Genomic DNA, 10,504 nt, shown 5'->3' with positions numbered 1-10,504 from the left:
ACTTTTGTTGTATGATAGGGCCTCTCTTGGGTATATTCCCAAGAGTGGTATTGCTGGATCCAGGGGTAGGTTGATCCCGAATTTCCTGAGAAACCGAAACACTGCTTTCCAGAGTGGTTGCACAAGTTTGCATTCCCACCAGCAATGGGTGAGTGTACCCCTTTCTCCACAACCTCTCCAGCAAAGGCTATCATTGGTGTTTTTTATTTTAGCCATTCTGACAGGTGTAAGGTGGTATCTTAAAGTTGTCTTGATTTGCATTTCCCTGATCGCTAAGGAAGTTGAGCATGACCTTAAGTGTCTTTTGGCCATTTGAAGTTCTTCTGTTGAGAATTCTCTGTTCAGATCAGTGCCCCATTTTATAATTGGGTTGATTAGCCTTTTACGGTCTAGTTTCTTGAGTTCTTTATATATTTTGGAGATCAAACCTTTGTCAGTTGCAGGGTTGGTGAAGATCTTCTCCCAGTCAGTGGGTTGTCTTTTTGTCTTAGTGACAGTGTCCTTTGCTTTACAGAAGCTTCTCAGCCTCAGGAAGTCCCATTTATTCAATGATGCCCTTAGTGTCTGTGCTGCTGGGGTTATACATAGGAAGTGGTCTCCTGTGCCCATGTGCTGTAGAGTACTTCCCACTTTCTCTTCTATCAGGTTCAGTGTGTTCGGACTGATATTGAGGTCTTTAATCCATTTGGATTTGAGTTTTGTGCATGGTGATAGATATGGATCTATTTTCATTCTTCTACAGATTGACATCCAGTTTTGCCAGCACCATTTGTTGAAGATGCTCTCTTTTTTCCATTGTATACTTTTAGCTCCTTTATCGAAGATCAGGTGTTCATAGGTTTGTGGGTTAATGTCAGGGTCTTCTATTCGATTCCATTGGTCGACTTCTCTGTTTTTATGCCAATACCAAGCTGTTTTCAATACTGTAGCTCTGTAATAGAGTTTGAAGTCAGGGATGGTAATGCCTCCAGACAAACCTTTATTGTATAAGATTGTTTTGGCTATCCTGGGTTTTTTGTTTTTCCATATAAAGTTGATTATTGTCTTCTCCAGATCTGTGAAGAATTTTGATGGGATTTTGATGGGGATTGCATTGAATCTATAGATTGCTTTTGGTAGAATTGCCATTTTTACTATGTTGGTCCTCCCAATCCAAGAGCAAGGGAGGTCTTTCCATTTTCTGGTGTCTTCTTCAATTTCTTTCTTCAAAGACTTATAGTTCTTGTCAAGTAGATCTTTCACTTCCTTGGTCAGGGTTACCCCAAGGTATTTTATGCTATTTGTGGCTATCGTGAAAGGTGATGCTTCTCTGATTTCCCTCTCTGCTTCCTTATCCTTGGTGTATAGGAAGGCAACTGATTTTTTGGAGTTGATCTTGTATCCTGCCACGTTACTAAAGCTGTTTATCAGCTGTAGGAGTTCTTTGGTAGAATTTTTGGGGTCGCTTATGTACACTATCATATCATCTGCAAATAACGAAAGCTTAACTTCTTCCTTTCCAATACGAATCCCCTTGATCTCCTTATGTTGTCTTATTGCTATTGCTAGAATTTCAAGCACTATATTGAAGAGGTATGGCGAGAGTGGACATCCTTGTCGTGTTCCTGATTTTAGTGGGATGGCTTTGAGTTTTTCTCCGTTTAATTTAATGTTAGCTGTTGGCTTGCTGTAAATAGCTTTTATTATATTTAGGTAGGACCCTTGTATCCCTATTCTCTCCAAGACCTTTATCATAAAGGGGTGTTGAATTTTGTCGAATGCTTTTTCCGCATCTAGTGAAATGATCATATGGTTTTTTTCTTTCAGTTTATTTATATGGTGGATTACATTGATAGATTTGCGTATGGTGAACCAGCCCTGCATCTCTGGGATGAAGCCTACTTGATCATAATGGATAATTTTTCTTATGTGTTCTTGGATTCGGTTTGCCAGTATTTTATTGAAGATTTTTGCGTCGATGTTCATGAGTGAGATCGGTCTGTAATTCTCTTTCTTGGTTGGGTCTTTTTGTGGTTTTGGTATCAGGGTAACTGTAGCTTCATAAAAGGAATTTGGCAATGACTCTTCTGATTCTATATTGTGAAATACCTTAAGGAGTATAGGTATTAATTCTTCTTGGAAGTTCTGGTAGAATTCTGCATTGAAACCATCTGGTCCTGGGCTTTTTTTCGAAGGGAGATTTTTGATAACCATTTCTAATTCTTCGCGAGAAACCGGTCTATTTAGATCATTCACCTGGTCTTGGTTTAGCTTTGGTATATGATACTTATTTAAAAAAATGTCCATTTCTTTTGTATTTTCCAGTTTTGTGGCATACAGGCTTTTGTAGTAAGATCTAATGATTCTCTGAATTTCCTCTGTGTCTGTGGTTATGTCCCCCTTTTCATTTCTGATCTTATTTATTTGCGTGTTCTCTCTCTGTCGTTTAATTAGTTTGGATAGGGGTTTGTCGATCTTGTTGATTTTCTCCAAGAACCAGCTTTTTGTTTCATTGATTCTTTGGACTGTTTTCTGTGTTTCTATTTTGTTGATTTCAGCCCTCAGTTTTATTATTTCCAGTCTTCTACTTCTCCTGGGCGCGTCTGCTTCTTTTTTTTCTAGAGCTTTCAGGTGTGTTTTTAAGTCCCCAATGTATGCATTCTCCGTTTTCTTTAAGTGGGCACTTAGTGCTATGAACTTTCCTCTTAGCACTGCTTTCATTGTGTCCCATAGGTCAAACTGAACATTTCTGATGGCCAAGTCTATCAAAGAAAATTGTCTGTCTGAGGACAAGGAACAAAATCACATCTTATATTAGCCCATAATTCATGTCTGTGTTGACCACGTGGCTTGGGACCTTTATCAGTGAGGCATTCTCATCTTGCGTTTCTGCATCTGGGTGATGACTGTAGACTGAGCTTTCCTCTTCCCAGAATTCTGTTATTCTTATTGCTCTGCCTATACTTCCTGCCTAGTCACCCTTCCTATATTTCCTGCCTGGCTACTGGCCAATCAGCGTTTTATTAAAAATAATACAAGTGACAGTGACAGTCCCACAGCACTAATGTCTCCTGATCAGTCTTATTTTCCCTAGAGCATGAAAGGGTTTTCAAGCAAGGGCAATGGGCAGCATGTTTTGTTAGTGTTTTAAAGCAGGGAGCTCTGGCTGTTGGGCCAATAATGGATATAAGGAGGGTTGTGGAGGAGATGATACAGGGAGGTAGGTTCTGGAGCCATTGTCTTTCACACAGGCGAACACTGAGTGGGTCCCTGCTGTGGAGCCTAGAAGCATCACCTCTGGCATCTGGGTATTGTGAGCACAAAGGAGGAAACAGAAAAGTCAGGGTAGAAATAACAGGGATTGCTTCAAAAAGCAGGAAGGATGTGAGGCAGATCTCAGAGGCCTAAGCAAGGGAAGCAAACTTTGCTGGCTGAGGGAACTGTGTCAGCAGAGTTCTGAAAGTCTCCAGATAATTAAGGATGCTTTGCTTCATAGACCGCACCTGCCCCAGGGGCCTGAGGGTGATGATGTGGGGATCTTTGAACTTCCTCCACTCAGCTTCCTTCTCGGGCCTGTCTGAAGGAGGCTTTTCATTCGTACCTTCTGCCATGCTCCCTAGGCATGAAGAGGGGGAACGCTTCCAGGAGCCTCCAGTTAAAAAATTCAAGACACATGCTCCACTTCAGCTCTCTCCCCAGCTGCTACTGGCTTGATACACCGTGGTCACAGGTCCCTTGGGACTCTCGGCTTCTGAGCTATCATTTCTAAGCCTTCTGGTAATTGTCTGCCAACAGGAAGGGAGGGCAGGAACTGGGAAAACTTCGTGAGCCAGGACTGCATAACTCTCTCTCTCTCTCTCTCTCTCTCTCTCTCTCTCTCTCCTTCCCTCCCTCTCTGTCTTTCCTGTGCTCCTTTTCTTTTCTTGTCTAAATCCTTCCTTCCAAATGGATAATTCATTTTTCTCCAATTTCCTGAATATAGCAATAATTTCTTTCAGGCCCGGGGGATGATCAATTTAATGAAACTGTCAATAAAGAGAGATATTCATTGAGTGGAGATTATACCTACAGATGGCAATGAGCATTGCTCAAGACTCAGGATTCAGGAGATGAGAGGAATTATGTTTTATTTTTACTTTGTAAAAGTCCTTTTTAAAAATAGCATTTCTTAACGACACGTAATACCAGATTTCCTTATGACATTTTTCTTACCGTAGAAAATGTATTTTGATCATATTCAACCCCATGACCTTCTCTTGCCTAGCCGATCTCCTCCAGCTTTCAATGAGTTTAGTTAGGGTAGCTCACAGGAACATGGGCAAGGGGTTAATTTGAGGAGCATGGGTCCTCTGAAGAAAATGTCTCTCCCTCCCTCAGCAACAAGGGACAGTAGAGATCTTCCAGGAGAGGTTTGGTCTTAGGACCCCCTTCCCATTTTTAAATGTTTGGGAGAGCATCCACAATAAGACTGTACCCCGGTTCTGCCTCCTGAAGGAGGACTGGAGAGGACAGTTTGAAGTTAAGGTCCCAAGACTTGGAGTCATGTGACTCTTGTCCCCAAGACTGTGGGATCTTGGGATGATGAGTGCATGTCCTCATCCACACAATGGGGATACTCCCAGAATCCTACTTCACGATGCTGTTACATCCATCAGTGGATTTATATCCCGCTCTGAAGACAACTGCAGTCAGGTTCTCAGCGTTTGCTGAGATAGACTGAAATGAGGTCAGAGCACAAATAATTAATCTTGTTTTTACAAATTATGAGATTAATGAGGTTTCTTTCAGGAAGAACAATGAACCGAGAATGAGGTTGTTATTTTAGATCACACATTCAAAAGAAAAATCATGGTGAAGAAGAAGGTACAAATTAGAATGTAAATACCATAATTATCCATTTAGCAGCCGAAAGGCTCGGAGCCATGCTGTGACAATGGAGAATAAGATGGAGTGAACACCCAGGTCCTCCGGAACGGTGAGACGCTGTCTTTCCTGCAAAGCAAAGGAGAAGGAGGCTTTGCACCTCCGACAAAGCCCTGGGGAGTCACAGAATGAGCCTCCCACAGGCCACTCTGCCTCCCTCCTTTCACTAAGGGGCGAATCATTGTCTCTCAGAATGATGTAGATATTCAGGGAGCAGCTGGAAGGTGGCAAGAATGATGGGAATCTCTCAGATCAGTGTCTGCATCCACTTGTGATGTGTCTCCTAGGCCCACGGCAGACAGCTGCTACATGACCTGTCACACAGAGAGCCAGCATGCAGTGGATAGGGAATGACTCACAAGCAGAATGTTAAGTCAGCATGGGCATGTGAAGGCAAGCACATGCATGCACACACACATATGTGCACACACACACACATTCCACATACACCACATATATACCACATACACACACACATATACGCACCACATATACAACACATGCCACCCATACTATACAAACATATACACGCCACACACATCACAATACCACATATAGATACCATATAGATCACATCCATAACCATCATACTCACTGCACACACACCATACGTGCCCTACACAGACATACACACTCCACATCACATATACCTGACACACCCATGCCATATACATACAAACACACACACCACACATGCCACATGCACATCACATATACACACTATACCAATTACAAAAACTAAAAGCACAATGCACACACAACTATATACATATACCTCCCCACACTACATATATACATATTATGTACAACCCACTCATAAACACCAGAAACCACATACCAGATACCATAACACATGAACACACACACACACACACACACACACATACACACACACACACTTGCAGATACTCCCACATGTCACATACCACACAGACATACACTGTTGACACAGGTTTCTGTCCCACCCAGTCCCACAGCCTTTTAGTCCCAAAGAAACACACAGAGGCCTACATTAATTATAAACTGGTTGGCTTATTAGCTTGGGCTTCTTATTAACTAATTTTTACATCTTACATTAGCCCATTATTCTTATTTGTGTTAGCCATGTGGCTTGGTACCATTCATCAGCAAGACAGTCTCCTTTTGTTTCCTCTCTGTCTGGGTGACGACTACAGACTGAGCTTTCCTCTTCCCAGAATTCTCCTGTTCTTATTGCCCCACCTTTGTTTCCTGTTTGCTTGCTCCACCTATACCTCCTGCCTGGCTACTGGCCAATCAGTGTTTTATTAAAATACAAGTGACAAATCTTTACAAAGTACAAGACCATTGTCCCACAGCAATATACTACACACATACTACACCATATACATAGCACTCACACATACAATAAACCTCATACATACATCATACGCACACACACACACAATTAGTAATTGGGCAAATTCTGTGTATTCTTGCTTTTCAACTTTATCTGGTAGGTGCTGCCTCATTATAGATGCAGCTGAGAAAACTGGGATTTAGATCAGTTGTCAGTTGCACACAAATTCAAGTCAAAATTCAAACCATGTTGTAAGTAGTGTTTTTCACACTTTTAACAGTATGTTTTACAAGTTTGTGAGATATATACATTAGCCACTATTCTTGTTGTTACCACATACTAGACAAGAAGCCTCTCAGAGAGAAGGGATGCATTCTGGTTTATAGTTTAAAAATGTACTGGTACATACTGACATAAAAGACACAGTAGCTTGTAGGATGTCATGCCAGCTGATGTGAAGTCATGCCAGCTGATGTGAAGTCATGCCAGCTGATGTGAAGTCATGCTAGCTGATGGGAAGTCATGACAGCTGATGGGAAGTCATGACCGCTGACGGGAAGTCATGACAGCTGACCGGAAGTCATGACAGCTGATGGGGAAGCCTTGACAGCCGATGGGGAAGCCTTGACAGCTGCCAGGAAAAACACAACAGCATGGACAGGATTCTGTTGGTCACATCTCATTTGAACACAGGAAGCAGTGACTGAGCTGGAAGTGGGTCCTGGCTATCTAGCCTCAAGGTTCACCTCCAATGACCCACTCCTTCCAATGAGGTTCCACGACCTTCCAAGACAGCCCCCGCCACCAGATGGGGACCAAATGGAGATATAAGCCTGTGGAGAACATTTAACATTGAAACCACAGCAAGGGATTATTCAATAAGATGAGAGAGTGGGTATTTTTTTAAAAAGGAAACAAGGATAAACACAAAAAAATATATCACTGGCGAAAGACAGAGATGTATAGCATTGGTGTTGGTGTTTTCAGTAGAAAGTACCATAGTGCTGTGCTGGCTGGCTGCTGCTTTGTAACAAAGTACCAGGAAACTCTTCGATGACACGGAGATTTATCACTGCCGTATGTTTGTGGTCTGAAGTTCCACGGATCCTGACTGGGACAGGCTCTGCCCTGAGGGTCTAAGGTTGGCTGGGATAGTTTTGCTTATGAACATAGTGGCTGGGATGCTGTGTTCTACATGAGTATCACCTCTTTCTGACACTAGGAACTAGCTAGCAAGTGTTCAGTGTGGGGTTGTGGTAGAGCTGCCAGAGAGGAAAGCCCCACTGGGCTGGAGTCACATAAAGGCCCACACCTGGCTGCTGTGGGTTGGGATTCCCCTCTCTGTGCTGTGGTTACCATTAATGAATAAAGAACTGCTTCGAGCCTATAGCAGAGCAGGGCAGGGTGGAGCAGAGCTAGGCAAGGAGAACTGGACTGAATGCTGGGAGAAAGAAGGGTGGAGTCAGGGAGAAGCCATGTAGCCCCTCTGGAAACATACACCGGAACTTTAGCTGGTAAGCCACAGCCACATGGGTGATACACAGATTAATGGAAATGGGTTAAATTAAGATGTAAGAGTTAGCCAATAAGAAGCTAGAGCTAATGGGCCAAGCAGTAATTTAATTAATACAGTTTTGTGTGATTATTTTGGGGCTAAGTGGCCAGGAACTAACAAGTGGCCCTTTCCTTGCTACACCTGGCCACATCCGAGGGCAAGGGGTGATGGAGGTGGAGAAACTGCAAATCCAATGTGTAGCGTGTAGCATGTGACTAGAGAGGTGGGGCTACTACAGGCAACATGGACTGAGGTGTGCTTCATAGAATTATACCTTGGGCCATAGTGAAATTTCTAAAATGCCCATGTAATGCTTTTGCCTCCATACCAGGTGCCAGACTGAGTCTCAGGAATCATGCTAGGTTCTATTTTAAGGGGGAGACTGAGCCCACAGTGAGCTTTTCTGAGGTCTTTTATCCAGGGAATGGCAGAGTAGGAACTAGAACCTGAGCTGTGGCTTCCCAGGTCTGGTGATCCTGACTCTCCTATGCCTGGCCTACCCAAGAGGACCTCAGAAGCATGCTCCCTCCTGCTTTGGGTATGGTTTGGGGAAGGGGTATAGCAGGCCTGAAGAACCGAGCCTCCCACAAGCCCCCAGTGACACCCAGCTGACACAAATGCATGACTTGGAGCAGGATGTTCCTGTCTCCCTTCTGTTGTGATAAAATGCCAAAAGCAACCTAGGGAAGGAACGAGCATATATCAGCTTCCGGGTCACAGTCTATCACTGAGGAAAGTCACGGTAGGAACTCAGACAGGAACTTGAGGTAGAAACCATGGGGGTGCTGCTTTCTGGTCCCTCTGACTATGCTCAGCCAGCTTTCCAATGAAGCCCAGGACCACCTGCCTATAGTTGGTGCTGTCCAAGTGGGCTGGGCTCCCTTATATCAGTTAATAAAAAAAAAAACTAGTCCTCACAGACAAACCCAAAAGCCAAGGTGATCTAGGCAATTCTTCAACTGAAGCTTTTCTCTCAGAAGATACTAGGATATGCCAAGTTGGTAATTAGGACAAACCAGGACAGGTATAAAATGGAAGCAAAAAAAGCAAACAATGCCTGGGATAGACCATCAGAAACACAAATGTCAGAACAGAAACTGGATTTCTAGAAACCAGTGGAATGTATCATTGGCTTGCTCAGAAATTAGGCCCCTGTGACTGGAGGATGTGCTGTTTGTGGGGCCATATTCATGCTGAAGACTGAGATTTATGGTGGAGCACACTCTCCCATCAGCCGTGACAGGGCACAGAGCTGACCAGCTCGGCTCAGCTACAGGCATGCTGCTTTTCTTCCCGTTGTGACAGGTGACAGCTGCTCAGCAACCTGTCAGCCCCATCTCAGTGCACAGGAATCCGCAGCTCTCCAAAGGCCCGCCCTGGCTGTCTCTACACACTGGGGGCAGGGCAGCCATGTGCTTCCCGAGAGCCTGTGTGACCTTTGTGTAATGGGGTCTCTTTTGTGGCTGGACGACAAAGAGCAGGTGTTACATGTGTGGTCTGCGAGGAGCTGGCAGCCAGATGGGAAGTGGTCTGCAGCGGGTTACAGGGGACCAGAGAATGACCTTTGGAAGAAGGAAAGCCATGCCTCTAGGCACACAGAGCGACGTCACAGGCCAGCGGCTTGGGGTCTGACCCATGCCATCTGCTCTTATTTGCTCTGTATGACAATATCCAGTTGGGTCTGGATTCCTTAACCTTATCCCAGGAACTCAGGCTTTATTGAAACCTTACTAGAGCTTGTAAAATTCCAAATACCCAGGTTTAGCTTCCACCGCCTAAGGCTGAATTCCTGGGATCCACATGTCATTGTATTTTAAAGCTAACTAGGTGACATCAGTGAGGGTGGAGGTGGGCATGTCAACTATAGTCAATGAAGGAACATATGTCCTTGCCAATGACAGTGGTGGCTGCCACCATTTAGAACTACTAGGAAGCTAGTAGAGGAGGTTTACCCTAAGAAATGGCATGGGTGCGTAAATCGTATCATCTACAAAGGCAAAATAAATCCTGCTTAAACAAGAGGCTGCAAATCTGGTTACTCTGTGGATTAATCTTGGCAAATCAAGGATAAAGAATTAGGGGCCAGTGATGCAGTTCACTTGGTTGAGTACTCGGCTGGCATCTTCAAGGCCCTGCCTGGTTTCCATATACATACACAGCATGGCATAACCAGGGTGGCGGTGTGCAGCCTGCTTCCTTTTGGGCAGCCAACCAGTTCCCAAATCATGACATGGAAATTGCTATTAGTTGTGAATGCTCAGAGCTGTCATAGCTCTTATTTTAATCCATTTGTCCATAGGCATATGATTTCCCTCTGGGCTCTTACCCTTCTTTCTACATATCTTCCCTTCCTGCTGTCTCCATGTGTGACTGCCTAGCAGTTGCTTGGCTTTTGGCTCTGGCGTGTCCCTCACTTTCTCCCTTCTTCTCTTCTCTCCTTCCCTTTTCCTAGATTTCTCCTCCTATTTATTCTCTTTGCCCACCAGCCCTGCCTGTCTTGTTCCTGCCTGGCTATTTGCTGTTCAACTTTTTTTAATAAACCCATCAAGTGCCTTAGGCAGGCAAGGTGAAGCAAACGTAACACATCTTTGCGTAGTTAAAGTGATATCCACAGCACTGATGCTTGTCTCTAAGGTGAATATCACACAGAAACCCAGGAGAAGGAAGTGCTCAATGCTCCAGTGTACAGAGCTGGGAGTCGTCGGGCTCAGAAGGTAAGAGTGACTCTT

The sequence above is a fragment of the Microtus oregoni genome, unplaced genomic scaffold, assembly GCF_018167655.1.
Source record: "Microtus oregoni isolate MIOR12 unplaced genomic scaffold, Mior012 000028F_ref0000031, whole genome shotgun sequence".
In the NCBI taxonomy this organism is placed as follows: Eukaryota; Metazoa; Chordata; class Mammalia; order Rodentia; family Cricetidae; genus Microtus; species Microtus oregoni.
This window is presented reverse-complemented; position numbering follows the sequence as displayed.